This window comes from Corvus kubaryi, unplaced genomic scaffold, assembly GCF_017639235.1.
Source record: "Corvus kubaryi isolate FWS band 111438036 unplaced genomic scaffold, C.kubaryi_AGA036_p1.0 37285, whole genome shotgun sequence".
NCBI lineage: Eukaryota > Metazoa > Chordata > Aves > Passeriformes > Corvidae > Corvus > Corvus kubaryi.
In genome coordinates, this window is record NW_024581089.1 from 779756 (window position 1) to 802737 (window position 22982).

Below are 22982 nucleotides of genomic sequence, written 5' to 3' on the forward strand. Positions count from 1 at the left end.
GGCCGGGCCGCGGGGGTCACACCCGGCAGAGCCGGGCAGGGCAGGGCCGAGCCGGACCGGGCCGCGGGGGTCACACCCGGCAGAGCCGGGCAGGGCCGTCCGGAGGTGGAGGCGGGAAAGGGCGGGCGCGGCCCGGAGCAGGCGCGGCGCGGCGGCCGCCGGGGGCGCCATTACGGGAGCGCCGTGGAACGCGCCCGAAATAAATGGCGGAGGGGGCGGAGCCCTGTTCATAGCTGACCAATGAGGAGAGAGATTCCCGCGCGGGGGCGGGACCTCGCGGCCCCACACCCAATGGGCGCGGGAGGCGGCGGGTGATGGACGGGCGGGCGGCGGCTGCGGCGGGCGGGGCGCGGCGCCCTTCCCGTGGTGCCGCGGGAGCGGCGGCCGCAGCGGCCGCGACTCCATCCGGGTCCCGCAAGTACCGGGACGGTGGGGCCGGGCGGCGGCCGCGGGGCCGGGGGGACGCGGGAGCGGCCGCGGGAGCGGGGTGCGGCGGGGGGAGGGCGGGGGTGGAGGGACTGAGCCGGAGGGCCCGTACGGCGGCCGCGGGGCCTTGGCCCGGCCTTTCCGCCGCTTCTGCCGCGGGCCCGGTTCATTGTCCTTATTCCCCTCATCGACGCCTTTTCCCCCCGTTCTCCCCCGCTCTCCTCCAGGCTCACTGGAAGGTCCGGAAGTGCCGCCCCCGGGAGCCGCCAGCGCCAGGTACGTCACTGCCGGGGCCGGGGGGACCTTGGCCGGGGGAGCCCCCCCGGTACCGGGGCTCGGGGGCTCGGCCGTGCCCGGGCACCGGGAGCGCGGCGGCGGGGGCTGAACGCGAGCCGAGGGGGCGAAAGGTGAAGAAAACCCCTTGGGAAGTAGGTGGAAGTGCTTTGGCGGCCCAGCCCCTGTCAGGGGGGCACGGGGGCTACTCAGGGGTGTCGTTTGTGGTGAGCGGCATTGCCTGGCACGGGGGCTGTGCCCTCCCCGGGCCCGTCGCCCCCAGGCAGCTCCCGCCCCGTTCCTCACGGGCGGCTGGTCCTGGAAATGGGTCGGAAGCTGTGGGACCGGTGACAGTGCGGTCCTGCAGGCAGCGTGCGGCGGCAGTGTCACGGGCACATTGCAGCCGGGCAGGTCACGGCGTGCTCGGGGCTGGCCGCGCACCTGAGCAGCGGCTCCTCAGTGGAACAGATGTGCTCTGATATAATACGCACATGCAGTTTCTGTCCAAAGCTCTGGCTGGCCTCTGGGCGCTGCAGGAGTGGCTCTTGCCCTTGGCATGGGCAGCTCAGCCCCCGGGCCGCGTCAGGGCTCAGCACATGTGGGTTCCCGTGCGGGGCTGGTGGCACAGAGCGAGGTCTGGCCCTGGCACACTGCAGCTGCTGCTGGTGACTTTGTTCTGGCGCAGCTCAGTCAGTTTTAGATGAAGGTGTTACCCCATCAAATTGTGTTTTTATGATTTTACGTTACAACCTTCCATGAGGGTGGCAGAATACTGAAAGAGGCTGCCCAGGGAGGGCGTGGAGACATCTCCAGAGTCCTTTCTGGAGACATTCCAAACCTACCTGGATGTGTTCCTGTGTCACCTGCTCTGGTGACCCTGCCTTGGCAGGGGGTTGGACTGGATGATTTCCAGAGGTCCCTTCCAGCCTTAACAATTCTGTGATTTATTTCTGGCAGGAGTTAAAACTCAGCCTGATGGGCAAGGTCGGGATAATCCTTGTTTACCTTCCCACCTTGTCGGTGCTTCTCTTCATCTGTACTGCTCTGCGCAGGCAGTTTTGGGACTGAAATGCAAGCCTTAACTGGCAGGGAAAAATTGCTCCCATTAAAAATGTACACAGGAATAACACTCAACAGCAGCAGTGGGGCGAACTGAATCCATCACTGAGTTTTTGAGAAAATCAATCTGTTCTTTCAAAAGCAATAAAATAATCTTTAAGAAACAGAGCATCTTCAAACATCCCCAGCTGCCAGGGGCCTTACCACACAGTTACTTGCTGATGTGGCTTCTGTTGTCAAATTTCACCAGTTTTGTTCACAGCAACACTCAGGTGTTAAATAGTCTGAACTTCCAAAAGGTTTTTTGCAGTGGTGGTTCAAACTTGCTGCAGTCAACATGCAATAATGGGCTAATTAGGGGTTTTTTTTTGCCCCATGATAGTTAGCCTCGTGAAGAGGGACTTAGTAAATAGCTGTATTGGGATATTTTGAATAGAAAATTGCTGGCTGTAATTTTTTTTCACTGAGTTTTTCCCAAGTTGAACTCTGTGTATCTTATATGCAACCTCACCTCACATAGGTCATGCTAGGAAATTATTTTGCATGCTAATACTGGAGATTTAGTACTTCCTTAGTTGAAAGGAAGTTTAGATAAAACATGAGTTCACTTGCTTTGTTTTTCTACTGCAATGAGCTGTATCCTTACTTCACTTTCCTTTTGATAAATGCCTTCTGTATTTTCCTCTGTTTTTAGTAGTGGAAAACGTCAGTTCATTTGCAAATAGTGAAAGGCTCCCGGGGCTTATAGAGGGCAACAGATGTTTGATTATGTTGCCAGTTAATAACATAACACAGCACTCTTGAAATATTTTTGTGCACTGATTTTCGTGCTGAATTTGTGTGTAGTTGTTATAATGTGTAAACTTTCTGCAGACAAAGTGAGCCTGCTTGCTCCTAGCATGTCCTAAGAGACACAAATCTAGTGAATAAGTCCACAGTTGTGTATTTCATGTATATATATGTACACACACGTTTTTGTTTGATGCAGGACCAGATAACCAAATGGATGCTTTCCTTTGAGAAGGGCACTGAGGCCTTTGTAATGTTTGAAGCTGAAGTGTACTTGTATGTACTTATTTATAAATATCTGCCTTTATTCTGTGTACTGAGAGAGGTGTACTCCAAGAGGAGTAAAAAATGTGACCATTTTGGTGTAGTCATTCTCAATCCACCCTGAGGTTTCACAGCACTGTGCAGTGCTGTGGCACATGCACCCCTTAGATGCAGAGAGTTTAATACTAATGCTGTAAAATCGAGTGTGTGTAGGGAAGGATGCCAGGATTTGTGTTCCTTTGGTTCTCTGCTCGTAGCAGAAATCATTAATTGTGCTCACATACTTTACTTTTCCACAGGAGATGGGCTTCACTTAGTGCTTGAGTGGCCAGTGGGGACTTCTCATTTCTCTCAGGCCATGGTTTCTAGATATTTATATTCCATCTATAACTACATGGTTAGAAAAATAAATTAAAACCAAACACACTAATTGAAAATGTAGTGAAACAGTAATATCTTGTGATAATTAGTTAAAGCCAGAATGCTCTCTGTTAATTAAATGCAAGTGGGGTATAGATTCTGGGAAAAAAACCCCTGTATTTCCAATTGAAGCAGTAGATAAAGGCATTATTGGTAGCAGTCAGTGCTATTAATCTTAATGTTATGTAAAAAATTCCACAAAATACCATTGTGGGCACATATCCCTGTCTTGGTGTGCAGACTGTGGTGCTGCCCAAGAGCACATCTGTGCATTTGTATGTGCTGGGACTGCTTGTTCTCCTTTTCTCCTCTGTACAGTTTCCCAGCTGAAAGCACCTTTCGGGTGTGATTTACACTTGCTCCAGCGTAGTGCTGCTCAGTGGGCTGGCAGGTCCAGAAAAAGGTGTTAAATCTTTCAATTTTGGGTCTAAGCAGGGGACTCTTAAAAAGGTGCCTGGGCTTGAGCTGGGAGGTGTTACCTTCAGATTAGCACATTATTAAGACAAAGGAAGGCACAATCCAAAACTGAATATGAGAGAGGAAAAATTCTTAGTTTATGCTAAAGCTTTTGTGTCAGTCACTATGTGGTTCTCCTGAGCCTGTTTTGGGATGAGGGGCTGAGATGTGCCTGTAGCACGTGATGACAGGCAGTGCAGGGGTGGTTGAGTGGAATGAGGGGAAGCCGTATCAGGAATAATGACGTTTGTATCAATTGTGCTGCTCCCTTTCTTCCTGTAGTCCACTCCAGTCAAACAAAAACCCCATGGAATGAGCACATTTGAGGTAGGAGTGTGCGTGCAGTCATTTGGGATGCTTGGCACGGCTGGAGAAGGCGGCAGACATTCACTCAGCGGAAGCTCGTGGTATTCAGGAAGTGCGGCTTCAGTGCGGGGAGTGCTGCTGGAATCCAGGGGTAAAAGTGTGAGGAGTTGGTGTTGGAGCTGTTCCTGTAAATCCCGGAGCTCCATCGTGTGGTGGGAGCTGTGCAGGCCTGAGCTGCAGCCTCGGGACCACGTTTGGGAGCTGGGGCTGCTGAGATTGTCCAGCTCCACAGTTCGAGTCAGTTTGTCTGCTCTCACTGCTTCGGGGATTTTAAACACGTGCTGACAGGAAAAGCAGCCCTTGGGAACCTGGCTTTTTTGACAGGGAAAGCAAATGACCCAGGTACTGCTTAAAGCTTGTCTCTCATGGCGTGTGTTGTGCTGAAGGGGTGAACGTGCGGGTGCACAACCCTGAGCTCCTGGGTGCTGCGCTGGGTGTGACATCAGCAGCATGGTGACTTCAGCAGCAGGGAGCCTTTGCAGCTCTGCATTCACTGGGGATGAGAACATACCAGATCAGTAGAGGCTGTGCCAGGAGGATAGTTTGTCAGGCTTCCCTGTCTCTGCGAGTGCCAGAACCCCCTGATGCATGGTATGAGAGAAGCAGCACACAGCAGGCCCCCAAGGGGACCTGGCAGATCTCATCTGTCAACATGGCATGTAGGTGATCCAGCTTGGAACGACTGTTAGAAATAATCCACGAGTTAAAAATGCCCCAAAGTGTGCAGGGTTAATGTAAAGCAGAATGCTAATTACCTGGACTTTGCAGGAATACACAGGAAACAGAAGTAAAAGCAGAAAGTAACCTGAACTTCTTCCAAATACAGGATTTTGGCTAGAATTTTATTTCTTTTAATTACACACTCCTCTAGTAGTAAAAACAAAAAGTAGTACCTGAGTGATGTAAGATAAAATGTAATTGCCTTTCTGCAATAGGTAGAGGACAGGTTACCTGATCATCTTTCATAAAGTGCATTTGTTACAGAAGGAGGCTTTCCTCATGGCCTGTGTGCACTTCACAGTCACAAGCCAGACTGACAGCATAGCAATTGAAGTTAAGTAATATTTTTTCAAGGACATTTTTAACCTTAAGTAACAGCATTTTCAGACCTGCAGTAGATGAAGGGCTCCTGTTTCAGAAAGGTGGAAGGAGGCAGATTCCTGTGGATTGAGGTGCTACAGGTACCGAACAGGAGAATGTAGTGGTGGCAGTACAAAATGGTTTAGAATCGTAATGCTTGATTGGGCAGTCCTGCTGTCAATGGAAATAAAAATAAAAGTTGTTTGATATATCTCAGGTTGGGTAGGTTTGCAACTAAACTTTGTCTAAAGGTGGAGAAATGAACAGATGAATTTCTAGGTTTATTGTAATCCTTGTGTCTCTCAGGCTTAATTTTAAAAAGAAATTCAAAAGCATTGCCTTACATGTTCTGTAAAATTTAAACAGGTCTGTAACACCTATTCAGGTTTTCAAAGTGCTTTGAACATTTTCAGTACATCACAGAACCATCAGCTTCATCCTAAAGCTCCTTCAGAAGCTAAACGTGGGACTTCATTAACTTCATGGGGTCAGTGTGAAACTGAGGGTGCAGAGTTGGTGCTGTGCAGCTCAGCTCCCTGGCCAGGCTGCCTCTCCCACTGAGGAGTGGGAATTCACAGGGGTTCTGCTCAGCTGGTGAAGGCTTGGATGCAGGAACAGGGAGCTGAAAGGAATGTCAGCTTCCCTGCCGAATGTCAGCTCTGCCTGAGCTGATTTAAAAGGATTTGCTGGGGGCCAGTGCTCTGTAAAGGTTTGACTCTGGCCAGGAGCTGCTGTTCTGATTTATTCCTGCTTTGGCCATCGGGAAGTTGCTGCTTGTGTCCATGCTGAAGTTCATTTTCTGGTAGATGTGTAAGTTAACAAAAGCAAATAACGGGATTTACACCAGTTAAAAGCAAGATTTTAAGGTTGATTCACCCAAATTTGTCATCACTATTTGTATAAAGGATTCTGTAGTAAGGCACTGAGGGGGCTGGTAAGTAATTTGATTTTCTGTCTGTCCAAGGAATAACGTCATCCTTTGTGTGTGAATGCACGGGATCACGCGCTGTGTGCTTGGCAAGGACACGAACGTGCATGAGGGTGCTCTTGTTCTGTCAAGGCTTTGTTTGGAGAGTGGGCTGACAACAGCAGTGTACAACTGGGATCAAGTACTAGTAAAATGTATTTAATGTTTTAAAAACTGCTTTGCTCTAAACATTCTCAACTATTGTATAAACTACCTGCACAAACAATAATTTTGCTTTCCAGCCCTGTTCTCGAGCTGTCCTTGCTAAGAAGGGGATTCTGAGTCACACATCTGTCTGGCAAGTGTTTTCATTTCAGTATTCTAAGAGTTTTTTACTTCAAGATGATGTTGAGCTGCGTTAATGTAGAAATTGGCTTTAAAGTTACGTCAGCAGCAGTTAGAGAAACTCAGACTTCTTTCTGATGAGAAAGCACGTATTTTCAGTGGCCTTTTGGTAAGGCAGTTTAACAATTAAATGTCAGGGTAGAGGCCATAATCTTATTGAGTTTTGTTTCTAATAAAAGAATTCCTGTGCACAAGACTTAATGTAATTTAAGACTGGCAGAAAAAGCTTGAAGCAGTGCTTTTGACAGTACATGATTTTTTTTTTTTTTTTGAGCTATTGTTACAATGGGTGAAAAGGTCACTCTATGTAGTAATACTTACTTAATCAGAATTACAGATATTGGGGTCTCATCCTGATCCATGTAAATCAGTCACATAGCTGTGGTCCTAGATTTCATCATTTTTGAGTTCTAAAGAGGAGGAAATGTATGTCTGCCTACAATGTTTCTGATAGGCTTTTTTTTTGATTTCAGGTGAGAAGTTACATCTGTGGAACACCACTAGTGATGTAATAGAAGTTTAATGGCTGTAGTTGCTATGACTGCTACAACTTGCTTACTTAAGAAGCAAGCACTTGGTAAAATTTTGAAATTAAGGAGCCTTATTACTAAAATAACTTCCTTACATGACTAGGGCAGTGAGGGGAAGGCTTTCTCTATGGTGAGTATTACAGATGCTGTCTGCAACTAGCCTGACTTGTCTTGACTGAAGCAGCAATCTTCCCCCAGCTCTGAAGATGCCTGCACTGTGGGATGAGGTAGTAGGTTGTATAGTTTTAGGGTCATACCCACCACTGGGAGATAACTATACAATCTACTGTCTTTCCTAAAGCAGCAGATAATCAACAATGGAAGCTTCTCAGTTTTAAGCTCAGTGTCAGATTTTGCTGAACTTCTGTACCTGTAGTGCTTATTATAGGACAAAAGACTTGTGTAATAGCTGTGAGAATTGTGTTTAGATTTTTCTAGTTCTTGGAAAAGCTAGGTATCATTCTGCATTAATTTTTCTGCTCTAATGAATAAAAAAAAGAGAATAGATTATTCCTGTATGTGTATGGAGGGGTAATCAAATACAAAATACTGGTGTTCCTCTTGTTGGGGTGTTTAACTTTGCTCAGTGACATATCAAACATCCTTCAGAATGAAACTGGGGTTGGCTGTGTGAGCTCTTTGCTGAAGTGTGTGCTTCTCTGTCAGAGTGAGGTAGTAGATTGTATAGTTGTAGGGTAGTTATTTTACCCTGTTCAGGAGATAACTATACAATCTATTGCCTTCCCTGAGGAGTAAAACAAACTGCGCTCCCTGCAGTCAGTCGTGGGCTAAAAATACTCATGGAGTGAAAACAGATAAATCAGGGTTGTAAAGCATCAGTGCCAGAATGTACAGGACTGGCAGTCAGTGTGAATGCTGCAACCCCCACAGGGTGTATTTGACTTAACATGACTCGTCTCCCAAGGTGAGTGGCACAGTGCTGGCTGGAGATGGAAAATGCCCGTGTTCTAGGTAGGGAGTGGAACACTGCAGAGGGGGAAGTTATTCCAAGCCAGTCAGGAGAGTGTAAAATACAGGTAGCTCAAGCTTGTACATTGTGACTTGAACTGTTTTGACACTCCAATTTCCATAATGTATTAAAATTCCATGACTCCCAACTGCTTGGTGAAAGTTGGAGGGAAAACTTAAAATGGTCCTTTGTTAATAAGTCTGCACGTTTTTTCTCCAGCTTTTCCAGATTCAAGGCAAAATTTAAGTGTTGGCCAATTTTGGCCAAACCTGACCTCTCACCTTTCTGGGGGGGTGTGAAGCTATGGAGTTTTGAGCATCCAAGAGCCAGCACTTTCCTCTGAGGTAGTATTGTTTCTGTAAAAAGACTTTTTAAGCTTATTGCATTCTCTTTTCTCCTGCTGTCCTTGGTGTACCCAGTCTGTAACTGGTTCTGTGCTAGCATGCCCAGCAAGCAGCTTGCTGTACTAACAAAAATCCCATGGAAATAAATGCTTTTTGGGATGGCAAGTTTAGCTTAGCCAGAGTGAAAATGGAGCCATTCACAAGTGTTACAAGGAGTGAGCCACTGTTAGTAAGTGCTGACAGCGTCCCCTTGGAGTGTGTGCCCAGCCAGGGCAGAAGACCCAGAGCAGCTGGTGAGCTAAAGTCCTCCAGAGAGTGAAGAACTGCACAGAGGAAGCATTGGGCTCCTAGGAAGAGGTAGTAGGTTGCATAGTTTTAGGGCAGGGATTTTGCTCACAAGGAGGTAACTATACAACCTGCTGCCTTTCTTAGGGCTTTATTATAACACCAGGACCATTTTGGCTTCAGCCTACAAACCTCTGCAGCTTTGGTACATGGAGAGAAAGGACTTTCTAAGCATGTTGAGGCTTAATGAAAGCTGTGTCTTGGCAGATTTGGTCCCAAATGGAAGTGTAGGAATGCTAGCTGGAATCCAGCATGGTGACATTGGGGGCTGCCACTTTGGGGACACTGGGCTGTGGTCTCCTTGGGCTGTGTAAGTCAGAGGCTGTGTTGGGAGGGCAGCTCCTCCCAGAGTAAGCTGGTGGCCCCGGAGGTTAGGATGGAGGTGGTGTGAACTTGTTAACATCAAGGTACTGGTACTGTGTGCTCACAGGGAGCTAAAATACATCTGCCTTTCAGGGGGAAGAACTCCAGTTTTCCTTCCCCAAGAGAATCAGATTCCAGCTCCCCTGAAATCTGGTGCTTTTTCACCAGGCATGGGCACTCCAAGTGAAACAAGCTCTCAGTGGTGCCTTAGAGTCTTGCAGGAGGAGACTTCCCAGTTAAAGATGGTGGTGTGGTTTCTCATGGAATTGTTGGAATGAGTCCATGTTTTCTGATGTAATTGCACTGCACCACAGCAGTAGTTGTGGTAGGGCTCCAGCTGGACACTGTTCTGTGGGGTACAGAGACTTCTTTGCTGAGCACCTTGTAGCATTAATATGCTGTGCTTACGCCAGCCACTGTTTAAACTGCAAATCAGACACAATCCTAGATCATAAACATGTTAAGTATTCCTTATGTTGAACATTTTTGTATGAATTTTACTGTACTTTTTTTTGTTTTAGTTAATAAAATACAGCATTTTGTGCAACTGATGGTGAATTGCCTTTACTTTCTCCAAAATGAGGACATGAGTTTTAAAGGAAAACAGTGCCCACATTGAAACAAACTCGAGGCCATGTTTGGTCTTCACTATAATTCTATCACTAATTATAGTGTTAACTAGAATCAGTGTTAATTATTCTAGTGTTAACTAGAAATTACTCTGGCGTTAACTTCTGTTTAAGATCTTTGGTACGAGACTTCACTGTGGGTGGGGAATAAGTATTTACTGCCGAGTGTGCAGGAACTCTGCTTACTCCAGGCCTGGTTTCTGACCATGAGTTCAAATTGCTGCACAAAAATCTAGACTTCAGTTTTAACATAGATGCAGCTGGTAAGGTATCTACAGGTGAGGCTCGGGCAGAGAAACACCAGTGAGTTTGATTTTGGCAGTACCAAATGCCTTAAAAGCTCCAATATACCTAACATTTTATAACTCTAAGGGGTATGCTTCCAAAAGGTTTGAATGATCTGTGCCACCCGCTGCAGCTGCTGGTTTAGCAGTCTTGTCTCACCAGGTAGTTTCTCACCTTGACTTCTCTCTAGATTCCACCCAGTAAATAGGATCTGCTCAGTGAGGCACAGGGTTGCTTTGCCTTTTCCAGGTGTGTATTCCGAGGGGTCCAAGGATGAGGTGGCAGCATGGCAAGAATGCTTGTAATAAAGAGTGGTTAAAGAATGCACAGCCAGCAGTGCAGGAAGGTTTGCAGTAGCAGTAGAGACTTGTTTACCACCCATAGTGCAGTGATAGTGTCATGGTGGTCTTGGAAACATTCCAGTGTTGCTCCAAAAACAGAATACACGGCTCCAGCACAGCTCCACATCCCAGGAGGATTATTTGTGTGCTGTGCCCTTCCATGCAGAAAGGTGTGCTCTGCAATCTCCCTGTGGTGTGAAAGCTGAGACCTGTTGGGCTTTTCCATGAGAGACACCACTGCTAATAAACATCCCTGTGCTTCCAGAGGGGGCTCGGGGTGCTTGTGCCACGGTCATGGTAGGTGAACTTGGTGCATTAAAAGTTCTCTCCCTTGTGTTGAGAACTTGGGTCACGTCAGCTGAGAGCTCCCCTCTACTGTGTCCAGCTCTGGGATCTCCAATATAGGAAAGATGTGGAGCTGCTGGAGCCAGTCCAGAGGAGGCCATGGAGCTGCTCCAAGGGCTGGAGCCCCTCTGCTCTGGAGCCAGGCTGGGAGAGCTGGGAATGTTCCCCTGGAGAAGAGAAGGCTCCAGGCAAACCCCAGAGCCCCTTGCAGGGCCTAAAGGGGCTCCAGGAGAGCTGCAGAGGGACTGGGGACAAGGCATGGAGGGACAGGACCCAGGGAATGGCTTCCACTGCCAGAGGGCAGGGCTGGATGGGAGATTAGTGGCAGTGCTGGGTTAATGGTTGGATTCTATCTAAAGGGCCTTTACCAGCCTGAAAGATTCTGTGATGTCTTTATGCCCAAAAGCCCTTCTTGCTCTGTCCCCTGGTAAGCAGCAGGCTGGACTCAGTAATAGGTGCAGACAGGCTTTTGCTTTACAAGACAAATGATAAAGTACCTGATACATGCAAAGGGAAAAAACCCCTTGAGAGAGAGGAAGACAAGTCTCAGATACACTGGTCAAGAGACCAGTGAGACAAGTCCGGCTGAGATTTTTGCCTTCAGCTGAGCCTCCCAAAAGACCCAACATCCCTCAGTTCTAGAGACATTAGGGCATGGTGTGGCCTTCAGCCCTCGAGCTGAAGCTGTGTCTTTAATGTCATAGTTCTGTAAAGATGAGCCCTGGCAGGAGCTACTGGAGGCATCAGATGTCAGTGTGTGTGTTGTTGCAACACGAGAAATCAGATTTGTTCTTATTTGTTCTGTTGGTTGCAGTGGAATTGGATTTTTAGGCTGGTTTGTTTCAGACACTTAAAACCACTCCAAGTGAAGAGGCATTGGAAAATCAGACACTGTTCTCTTCCAGCCTGTTGTATTAAAGCAATCTTCAAAATAAAGCTATTACAAGCCACATAATGCTACTAAGGACTGTATTTTTGGAGATTGAAATAGTCCTTTCTGAAATAGGAGAATGTTTCTGAAAAAATACTCCTTTGACATTAAAACTCTCCTATACAGATGATGTCAAGCTGATTAGTTAAACCCAGCACAGGATAAAAGCGGGGAGAAGGGTCAAGTCATGGAAGTCCCAGTTCTGTGAGGGAGTTTTCTACTCCCTGTGTACCTCACCTTATATATTATACACCCTTTAGTGCATTCCCAGGAACTCTGTGTAAATTAGGGAAAGGAGCAAGCAGTGGTCAATCAATGCCAGTGTCCCAAAATGCTGCCACACGTCAAACCCGATTCTCAGCTGGAAGTGGCTTCTCCTGCAGTAGCTCCCTAAAATGAGGAGGGATAAGGAAGAAAAGGAGAGGTGTAGTTTGAACTTCCCAACTCCTGCAACAGTAAATTTGTCCCTGGCTCACACTGTGCCTGGGGAAGCTGTGGCTGGTGCTGTTGGGTCCTGGTACAGAGCAACACTGAAGGGTCTGACTGCAAAAGAGCAGCCAGAGCCTTTCCTCGATGTTTATTTTACAGAGAGTAAGGCTGGGGCTGTTTTTAGAGCCTGATGTAATTCCTGATGGGTTCTTCATCAGCTGCCCAACACTGCCCCGATTGCCTTATCCTACGTGCTGCAAGGAAGGGGGATGCACAGAAACCAGGGGATGCACACACAACACAGCAGATCTTCCTCGGCTTAGGGCACACCTCATCAGCCCAATGGAAAAAACCTACAGGTAAGTGAAATAGGTGGAACGTGAGGCCTGAGAATAACTAAGGAGTGTGAAATAAGCAGAGTACATGAGTATCTGAAGGATGCAAAGGCAGGAAATAGGATTCTTGTTAAAGGCTGTTAAAAAATTTCAGCTGACTGTCACAAAAATGTGCAGTGAAATATGTAAAACTACTGTGCAGAGAGTTGAAATGGGTGCAGTGCCAACGAGCAGCTCTGCAAAGCTGTCCTTTGACAGGAACAGACGTGTTTAAACCCGGGTTCAGCTGAGTCAAGGGAAATCCTTCCCTTAATCTCAGGACAGGATTTCACTTTGAACTCAGAATAATTCACAGAATCTTGAATATCCCGAGTTGGAGAGGACCCACGTGGATTATTGAGTCCTACTCCTGGCCCTGCACAGGAGACCCCCAAGGATGTCACCCTGTCCCTGAGGGTGTTGTTCAAATGCTTGATTGAAATAAAGTGAACAATTAACACCTTATTACATTAGCATATTAAGAGAAGTCTTAGCTAAGATACTAATTATTATGCATTCTTAATTATATTAACATAGTATAAATTAAAATATTTTAAAATAAAATTATTAGAATTGTTAAGTTTCACATTTCAGCCCTAGCAAAACCTGTGTTCCCACTGGATTGCCATGACTCAGTGAACTCCACTGTGTTGCAGAAATTCTGAAACGTGGCCAAGAAATTCCAAGATTACCTTCTTAAAGAAAAAATACCCACTACTGCTTGTCCTTCAAATCCCATTCAGTGACTGCAGTGTTGTATTTCAAGCAGGGCCAACATAGGAGTTTTCCTTTCAACTGCTCTTAAAACATAGGAACTAAAAATCACAGAATATCCTGAGTTGGAAGGGACCCATGAGGATCACTGAGTCAACTCCTGGCCCTGCTTGGGATGCCCCAACAATCCCACCCTCCCTAGTTCCCCTCTATCTGCTTCCCTTTGGTTTTGGGAGCAGCCCTGTGCTCCTGTGAATCTCGGAGCCCGTGTCTGGATGCAGATGCAGCACAGCTGTACACAAAGTTTTCTGCCTTCTCTGCCCATCCATGCCCCTGCTGGCTCACAGAGGGACATCCCAGGTATTTGAAGACTCCACGGAGATGCAGCTCTGACAGTAGCCAAATCTAAGCTGCTCTGGAACTGTGTTAATTGGTTTTAGGGTGACTGGTGGGAGTGAAAGTGCTCAGGAATTAATCTCCAGAAATAAAGGTCTGAAGTGGCGATCAATGAATTTGGTACTGAACAGGGTGTTGCACTCAGTGGACAACAGCACTGAGCTGGTCACTGGGTAATCCCTCTCCAAACACAGCTCCCTCCATCAAAATGGGCAACAGAAAACAGTCCAGTGCTGCTTTTACATTTACAAATTCTGTGACTGGATGACAACAAAACATCTTCCGTGCACCTCTGCTCTGGAGCCAGGCTGGGAGAGCTGGGGGTGCTCACCTGGAGAAGAGAAGGCTCCAGGGAGAGCTCAGAGCCCCTTGCAGGGCCTAAAGGGGCTCCAGGAGAGCTGGAGAGGGACTGGGGACAAGGGCTGGAGGGCCAGGATGCAGGAATAGATGGATATTGGGAAGGAATTGTGCCCTGTGAGGGTGGTGAGGCCCTGGCACAGGTTCAGATATTCATTTTCCAGCACCAAACGTGTTCACTGTCAGACAGATAAGCCATGGCAAGTGTTTTTCCTACAATAAAATAACAGATCATGAAATAGAGCTGGCAGGTCTGGGTCTCCACGAGCTCTGCTCAGCAGTGTTTGAAGCTGTGGAGCTCAGTGCTCCGGGAGAACACCCCTGCTGCCCTTTGGCCAGCGCAGTTCTGAGCACTGCTAACGACTGCACGCGGGAGGGTTTCCCTGTCAGTGCTGCCTTACAGGTGATAAACAACTCAGATTTTACTGCACGTCCCACAGACAGATTTGCACTATTAAGGTAACAGATTGCTGTGCAGATAATGCCCCAAAACATTTCCTGGAGTTGGTTCACGGCCAGGGAAGATGGCAAAGACACTTTTAAAATGAAGCGTTTCTTGCCCACCATCGATGACCTAATGAGACACAGTCATGAGATAAGGGTTTGCGTCACCATCTTTTATGTAAATTCTTTTTTAGGGCTGGTAAGGGAGTGTTACAGTTGGCCACTTCATAAAGGAAAACAAACAGATGGAGCTCTATTTTTACTCTTCTGAGAATATAACTCATAAATGCCATTTTTCCAGAGGTGATTTGTTGACTTTCCACAATTCCACTTATGGTCAGCAGAGCTTTTAACAAGGATTTGCATGTTAAATTCATGTGACAGTTCCATCAAACCTTTGGAAGTGTTGCTTCTGATACCTAACAGAAAATACACAGGTATTTTCTTATTATCTTCTGACTTGCATCTTTGAGAGCTTCATCAAACTCGGTCAATTCCAACTAAGCATTTTGAAAACTGTTAACTACAAATAGGGTGAGCAACCAAACCAAACTCTATTTTCTCTACTACCTAAACCATGGTGAATATAACCCTCCCTCATATTTTTAGACTCCTTACTGGACATGTTTAGTGGATCTGTTATTGCTTGGATAGTTTGGGTGGGTATTTTCCTTGTACAATAAAATCCCAAGCAAATCTTTACCAGGTGTACCTGCACAGCATTAGCGTTTTTAGCACTGTTTACCCAAATAAAAGTGATTTTGATATTTTAGGCATTGGCAGCAGCTTTACTGCCCAGGTAGCTGCTCTCAGCAGTGTTGTTCCAGAACTCTTGTGCCAGGAAAAGAAAATTTAAAAATAGGATTTTAGACATGGTGAAGCCAATTCAAAGCATTTAATGCTCAAGGAAGCAGTAGCAGATTGAATCTCTCTTCTGCCACAACAGCCCCAGGTCTCTGAGGCATTGGTGTTATACATTCAAAGAAACTGTAAATGTAAGTGTAGGCTGCTGGGAGAGTTTTCAAAACAAACCAGTGTAGTCATGGTGTATGTTAACTTCTTCGAAGTCACTAGAACATTCCATTTGTGTTTTTTCTCATGAAACAGGTCAGAACTACGTACCACACAGGGAGGGGTTGTGGGACTACCATCATGTATAAAATCAGTTTGGTGTTAAAAACAGTAACATCAGTCAGGAACATCACCAGGAGCTACTCCTGGCCCAAGAGCAGCCCGTGAGCTGCCCTCTGGTCAGCAGTCCAGCACCTCACACGGCAGGCTGGGGCCGTTCCTGCCTCCCACCCTTTGCTGGCCAGCAGTGCCTGAGGAGAGCTGCTCGGGCTCCGTGTCCCCAGCCTGGTGCCGGTGCAGGTTTCCCTCGGTGTGTGTCAGCACTGGGCGTGCTGGCTGCTGTTCCTCCATAGCCAAAGTGATACCCTGAGTTTGCAGGTGGGCGTCCTGCTCCACCTGTGTGAGACAGGGTCACAGCAGGAGCCTGCTGCCAGTGCTGTGCTGCCGTGGGGACCTTAAAACACTGCCAGCTCTCCCGGTGAAGGTGGTGAATCCAATCCAGTCCAACCTGGGGTGTTCCTGACTCCCTGGGACAGTGCTCCCTCCTGCTGTGTCACACCATCGGGGAGGGCCAGACCAGCTGTGAGCCATGAGCCCACCCCTCTAGCACAAACACCAAAGTGAAAGTGGGGGAAAAAGCTCCCAAGCAAACCCAAACCAAGCTTCTGATCCACCTTTCTGGTGCCATCTCTGGGTTTGATGCTGGTTCTGTACGTTGAGGCATACATGTGCCTGCTACAAGCCGTGGTGGGGAGCACAGGATGTACGGACAGACCCGGACAAGCACGCTGGCAGGGAAAGCAGAGCCCAGCTCTCCCAGGTGGTAATCCTGCCTGCCGGGCATATTCCCTCCCCCGTGGCCTCTGGGCCATGAAGAGAGCATGCCAAAGCCTGCCCAGGTTATATTTTTCATGTTCAGTAAAATTCGAGTCAATTTGTGCCAAAAACTTTCAGGATTCTCCCTCCCCTGTCCTCCATGAGTTATGCTTCCTTGAAAAACCACAGCCCTCTCTAAGTACCTTAGAAATGCACCATAAGCATTAAGCCAACACTGGATGATAATAAATGAGGCCAAATTACATGCCAGGATGTGCTGGTGATAATGTTTTCCACTGAAGACAGGAGCAGTGAAATTTTCCAGCACAACAACAGAGGCACTGCCCCCCACCCCACACGAGTGACCTTTACCTGACCACCCCGTGCCCATCCAGCCCCAATCCTTCCCCATGTCACGACGTCCCCACAGGTGGCACACGGAGCAGCCGGGGCAGTGCCGAGGGTGGCCAGCCCAGCGCTGGCTGACCTTTAAATTCATCTTGTCTTGTTTGCATGCCCAAGAGGAAATCACATGTGTGGCACGAGCCTGACCCAGAAATATTGCAGGGAGTAGGATATTTTGTGCGAATAAGGAAGGGCAGGGTCTGCAAGATGAATCACCAAAACAATAATTATCCTGAGGAAAAACCTTGGAGGGTGGATTAGCCGTGATAACTGCCCTTTCAAGGTAACAACAATGCGAGCCGTCAGCTCTTCTCGGTGGCAAGGGACACGAAATGCTATAGCACAAAGCTTAAAAATAAAAATGATGGAAGTTCATGAGAAGAGATTGCCCAAGGAGGCATCCTTCACTTCCCAACTGCTTCGGCTTCAGCCTGCGATTGTTATACAATCTGCCACAAGAATTGCTCCAAAAAATATTTTTAGCACACCAGCAGCTTTCAGTGAAAATAAATAAAGGGCCAGACAGTTGCTATAAAGACAGGAAATAAACTTTAGAAACTCTTTAACTTTTGGCTAAGCCCGGCAACTGAATTACACAGTTCCTGAGCGTGCATGATTGTCTCAGATAAGATGAGCTCTGATAGTTTTCTCTTCTCTTTCCGATCAGCCCAGTTATAACATCACGGTCAGTGCTTTGTGACCAGGCACACCTGGAGCCAACGCCAAGGCCGGGAGTCTCGGGGTGCTGCAGTCTCTGGCGTGTATTTCCCATGGCTGTGCCATGCAGGCGCAGGGCTCACAGCCAGCACCTCCCATGGGCAGTGCTGTGCCCATTCCCAGCCCCTGGAGGGGTTTGGCCACAGCACATTCCCAGAGCAGTGCCCCTCCTGCCCAGCCCACCCCGCCTGGCTCGGGCACAGGAGCAGCGCTGCCTCCTGAAGAGGCTGGGACAGCTCTGCTTGCCTGGAACTTAAACTGCTCCCAGGAGCTTCAGGCGCCCCAAAGATGGGCAGAGCCCCGGTGGCAGCGAGGGCGACGGGACCTGGGCCCCAGCAGAGCTGGGAAGGGGCAGCAGCACCTCCAGCCCCTGCAGAGCCCACCGCGGGCAGTGCCCCTGCCCAGGCTGCCCATTAATGAGCGGCTGCTAATCAACATCGCGCTGGAGCAGCAGTGAGGGGAGGCCTGACTGGCTCCCGAGCGGAGCAATCTCGTTCTTGCGGCTGAGCCAGTCCTGGGCCCAGCCTGCGCTGCCCCGGCTCCGCGCCCCACCCTTGGCAGCCGGGACAGATGTTATACTGAGAGGTGTTACACTGGGAGATGACAAGATTTTGCTGCCTTTCAGTCGTACGCCCAGTTACCTGCCTCAAGTCTGCTTTGGGCAGCAGAGGGGCCACAGCCTTGTCCGTGCTTCACCCCATCCGCCCCCAGGGCTGGGGCGAGTGCCGGCGTTCCTCCTGCTGCCGGGCACGGGCTCTTCCCAGGGCGAGAGCTGAGTGAAAAATCCTACCTGGGGTCGCTCAGGCTCTGCCCGGCACCTGAACAGGAAAGTTCTCTGCGGTGACAGCGCTCGGGGCTGGGAGCTGGCAAACGGAACCGCAGCAAGGTGCGCCCTGCTGCCGGGGCCGGGGCTGCAGCGCTCCGAGCATCCCCTGCCCTGCACATCGCTCACCAGGCACGGCACAGGCTCCACCTCGCACACAGCTGGGCAGGGATGTGCTGCCAGACGTGGTCCAAGGAAAGGCTCTTCCTGTTCCTCTCCGAGACAGCTGAACCCCGGCCAGCAGCCAGCGCAGGGACAGACACGGGAAGCGAAACCCCAGCAGGGCCACGGAGAAGCTGCAGAAGGCACTTCCCGGGTACTGCTCCTTCCCTCAGGCTCACAGCCCCTACAACATCCTTGTGCCCTTTGCGATCTGTGGAGGAACTTTAATAACAACAAGAAAATGAATAAAAGCATTTCCCTGCTCCCGTGGCATGTGGATCCCTTTCCCTCTTGCAGCTCCTGACTTATTACAAGGAGTAGGTAGATGGTCTCAATTTACCATTCCCAAGCCTGTTAACAGCTTTATGTGCCTCTGCCAGCTCCACTTCATCCTGAACTAGGCTGCCAGCACTCTCCAGTTACTCCCCACCAGCCTCCCCTGAACATTTGGATGTCTGCTGACTGGAATCAGGTCCCTCAGTGCTTGAAGGGTGGCCTGGGGGCAAGCTGAGGTCAAACCACTTAAACATCCTCATGTTTTATTTGCTTGCTTAGCTGTACACGGAGTTCCCTTTGGCTGCAGTAACATCCCTCCCTTCTGTTTTTAATTTAAGGTCTAACAAAATTATTTTCATATTTTTATGTCCCCAAAACATAAAAAACCCCACCTTCAGCCACAGCCCTTCAGCTTGGACTCAGCCATGCCTTCCTCAGTGACAGAATGAGAGTAAAACACCTTATCAATTTGGACAGATCAGTTTCCTTTATGGTGGAGCTGTTTTCAGCGTGCTGTGATGTGTATTACGAAAGCCAAAGATATAAATGATCAACTGGAAGCTTGGATTAATTTTTCCTTGTGTCTAAATTAGGAGAGTGAGTAATTGCTGCAGTAATCACGGGCAGAGCCTGTTTATCAATGCCAGTGAATAATTGGCTATCAAACAATAGTGCACTTTGCCTTTGAAAATTCACAACACTCCAACAGGAAGCACACCGCCAGTTCTGTGCTCGCCTGCTGATTGATGAGAGGAGTGGCAGGATTACAAACGCAGTTTGGGGAAAAGCTTTCTGACGTGTCTCCCCCCAAAGCATCCCTATGCCTCAGGAGTTATCCTTGCTGCAAGGATAAGCACACAGCAGCCTTAGATTACAGCATCTGAAGTCACAGGGCCAAAATAACAGCAGCCTAATTCTGTAATCAATCACTTCTGGTCACAGGCAGAAGTGCTGTACCTGGAAACCACAGGCAGGAGCTGCCTCCTGTTTTCTGATGTTGTACACGTGCCCGTCTGCCGTGGCTCTGACCTCACCCTTGGTCCATCACAGCACCTGGCACTCTTATCTTCCTTAGGCCCTCCCATTTTCCGTGCCAAGCCTATCCTCTTCCCACCGTGCTCCTCATCCCTTCCTCTGACGGCTCTGGGTTGTGTCCCTGTCCCTGTCCTTGTCCTGCCGAGGTGCCACCCCCTCTGCCCAGCTGCACCGGCCCCTCTCCTCCACCGGCCCTCCGGTGCCACCACCCCTCCTTTTCTCTCCCCTCCCGGCTGTTGATGGACTCTGTGCTCACCCAGGCACCCACAGCTCCGCCAGCTCTCAGGGCCTCACCTGTGCTCTCTTCCTCCTCCAAGCACCTTCCTTTCCCTGAGCTTTCTGGATCAGGAGCAGAGCTGGTGCAAACAGTCGGGGATCTCTCCTGTTCCTGCTGCTTCTGAGCCCCTTCTCTTGCCCAGCCTCTCCCCATCCTTCTCCATGCTTGATCCAAGGCTCTTCCTTCTCCTCCCAGATTCCCACACGCACTCTTGGTGCTGTCAGGTCCTGGAGTGACAACACAACCAGCTTCTCACATTGGCATCTCCTCACTCCTTCAGTTGAGCTGCAGCTCCTGTTTGGCCCTCCTGGGCACTCTGAAATGGTTAATCTGCAATATTCTGCTCTTAGCACTGCTCTTCCTCACCTCTCTGCTGTGCAAATTGTGATGTGCAGTGTGTTCTGCTCAGTGCTCAGCCAGGTAATTCAATTAGTTTTCCTCTCCTCCTGTTTGCAGGCCTCTCCTCCCTGTCCTTTTCTCAATTTGAAAATTGCTCATTTGCTTTCAAGCTTCATTTCAGTCCAGTCTATCCTGCTCTCCCAGAGTCTGGCCTACTGACTGAATTTCACTTCTTTTTTTCCCCTGGAGCTTTCAACACAGCAGAAAATTCATTCTCTCTACCTCTGTACCATTACCTTTCCAACTACACAGCTGTAAGATCCAGCTGAATCTGAGGAAATGTACCTGCAGCTCCGTCTGATGCGATTCCTCACTCGTGGCTCCCTCCTGGCTCCCCTGCTCTCCCAGGAAATAGGAGCTGACTGGTTTTCCTCATTTCTCTAGTAGGGCACTGGTCTGTTCTCCCTTCCAACAGCATCTCTGTAACATCTCACTGGCTTTCAACCTTCTTTCATCCCTTTTAACTATGCTTAGCTCTTCTCATTTAACCTTGAATTCTGCAATTTCCCCTTCACTAACATACTTTAGCATCTCCTGCTTAAGATGTATCAAATGTATTAAAAGGCCTTTGATGTCCCTCTTGTCCTTCCACATCCTGCTCCATCCCATAGTTCACTGTTTTTTGTAGAATCCTGGTGTTCCTCCAGGAGTTTCCACCCCTCACATCTTATGGAAAATTCTCTGGTGGAGATCTCTCATTTCTTCTTCTGACCATGATTTCAGTCAGCCACTTCCTTCTATCTCTGGTTCACAAGGAATTAATTTCACAGTGAACAGACTTCAGCAGTGTCCAAAGGGTTCGTGTGTGCACCTACCCCCCCTTGCCACAGTTCCCTAATGCTCCCAGGAATGCTCCAGCAAAGGCTGAATTTCTGGGTGTCCCTCTGGGCTTTCCCCTCTGAGGAGCAGCACAGCAAACTGCAGCACTCCCTCAAACCAGGCCACCAGAACGTGGCTGGAGAGCTGCTCTCAGCCGAGGCAGAGCCCGCTGAGGGCACGGCTGAGAGTCCCTCCAGGCACAGAGGGCAGACACCGAACGCCTCACTTATCCTCAGTCACGGTATGAGAGTGTGGGACCAGCACCTGGAGCTCGTCAGAAAAAGGACCAGTTTTGGCAGATGGACACTTGGAGCTGTGATTAAATTTCTGAGTGTCCTCACCTGGCCATCAGAGAGGTGGCCCCAGCTCTGGCTCCAGCCTGGGTGGCACCTGAATGGCCTCCTGCAGCAGGAGGGCAGGACAGCACTTCCAAGGCACCGCGGAGGTTTGAGTTTTCTGCCCCCAGCTCTGCTCAGGGGACCTGAGCCAGCAGAGTCTGCTCAGCCAGCCCTGGCCACCCAACCCAGCAGCCCCCCAGCAGCCCTCGTGGCCAGTTCTGATCTGCCTCCATTCCCATCCCCTCAGCTGCACGAGGAACAGGCTCGGACTTGAGTGCCACCTTTTCTGTATGGCTGGAGCCCCAGCAGTTCCAGCTGTATGTTTAATACCTGTGGAGTATTTACTCCACAGTTACTGGGGGAAACGTGTAACTGGAGACCTGCGTGGCTGGAGACACCAGGCCCGTGCTCACAGACGTGCTGGAAGTGTCTGCACAGGCAACCTTTCCAAAACCAGGAATCAGCTCGGCCAGGCGTTTTCCATGAAGGTGTTTTTGACAGATCAGTTAATACTGGTTACATGATTTAGAACTAAATGTTGAGTGCTGTTCTGCCCTTCATCTTGACATAAAATATATCTCTGCACAGGTAGATAGGGAAATGTTCCTGGCTTTACAAGGAGATAGGAAATTATTGATAAGAGCCCTGACATCTGCAATACAAGGCACTTTCCGAGGGTTCGCAGAATTGCCCCAAAGCTCTCCTATTAGCAAACGCTGTTTGAACAAACTTGGCTGGAAAACAAAATCCAGTTCAGTACTTTTCCTTTTTTTTTTTTTTTTAACCTGCAGTGCTATTTTAAGATGAGTTTTATGGTTCCAGTTTAGGCAATGGCCAAAACGGAAGGGAAAAAAATGACAGTATTTCATAAAGTTTACGTGCCTTGCTCGTGACTCTCTCACACCATGATATCACCATGGCTTCGTGCATTTCTAGTGACATCTTGACATCAAGCTTGTAAAAGTGCATCTCAAATCTTTGAATAGATGGAAAGGGAAGTTTTATTTTGGAAAAAGACATGGTTTGAGTTCTGTCATTTTAATTATAGTTATATAAAGATACTAATCTAGTCATAGTCTCAAAATGTCTTCTGCTGATTGTCAGATTTGTAAATACGCATTAGCTCAAGGTCAGACTTCGTCACAACAGAAAGTGGACCTGTGTCTTTCTGTGCCCTCCTCCCCATCATTCCACTTTCTCCACCCTTTCTCTCCTTCCTGCCATGAACATGAGTTTGCTTCCCCTCATCTCCACATGATTTCCTCATGCTATTTGTTACCCCTTCCACACCGGACTGTGCGACTCCGCCCTGCCCATGGCCAGGGAATGGACACCACCCTTGTTGTCCAGGCTGGTCCCCACCCAGCCACACGTGCTGGGCACATCACCCGGCCAGCCTGGCCAGCCAGGAGCAGCTCAGGCCGCTGCAGTGACCAGTGTCCAGCACAGCTCTGCAGCTCAGGGTGCTCCTGCAGTGACCAGTGTCCAGCACAGCTGTGTGGCTCAGGGTGCTCCTGCAGTGACCAATGTCCAGCACAGCTGTGTGGCTCAGGGTGCCCCTGCAGTGACCAGTGTCCAGCACAGCTGTGTGGCTCAGGGTGC

General features: G+C 48.9%; 1 long non-coding RNA gene across 1 annotated transcript; it reads left to right on the forward strand.

The window, feature by feature from the left end:
* The first annotated feature begins 517 nt into the window (after window positions 1–517).
* On the forward strand, window positions 518–9544 carry LOC121663897. Its single transcript, XR_006015809.1, has 2 exons — window positions 518–702; window positions 6343–9544. It is a non-coding gene; the product is annotated as an uncharacterized LOC121663897 (long non-coding RNA).
* Window positions 9545–22982: the final 13438 nt, after the last annotated feature.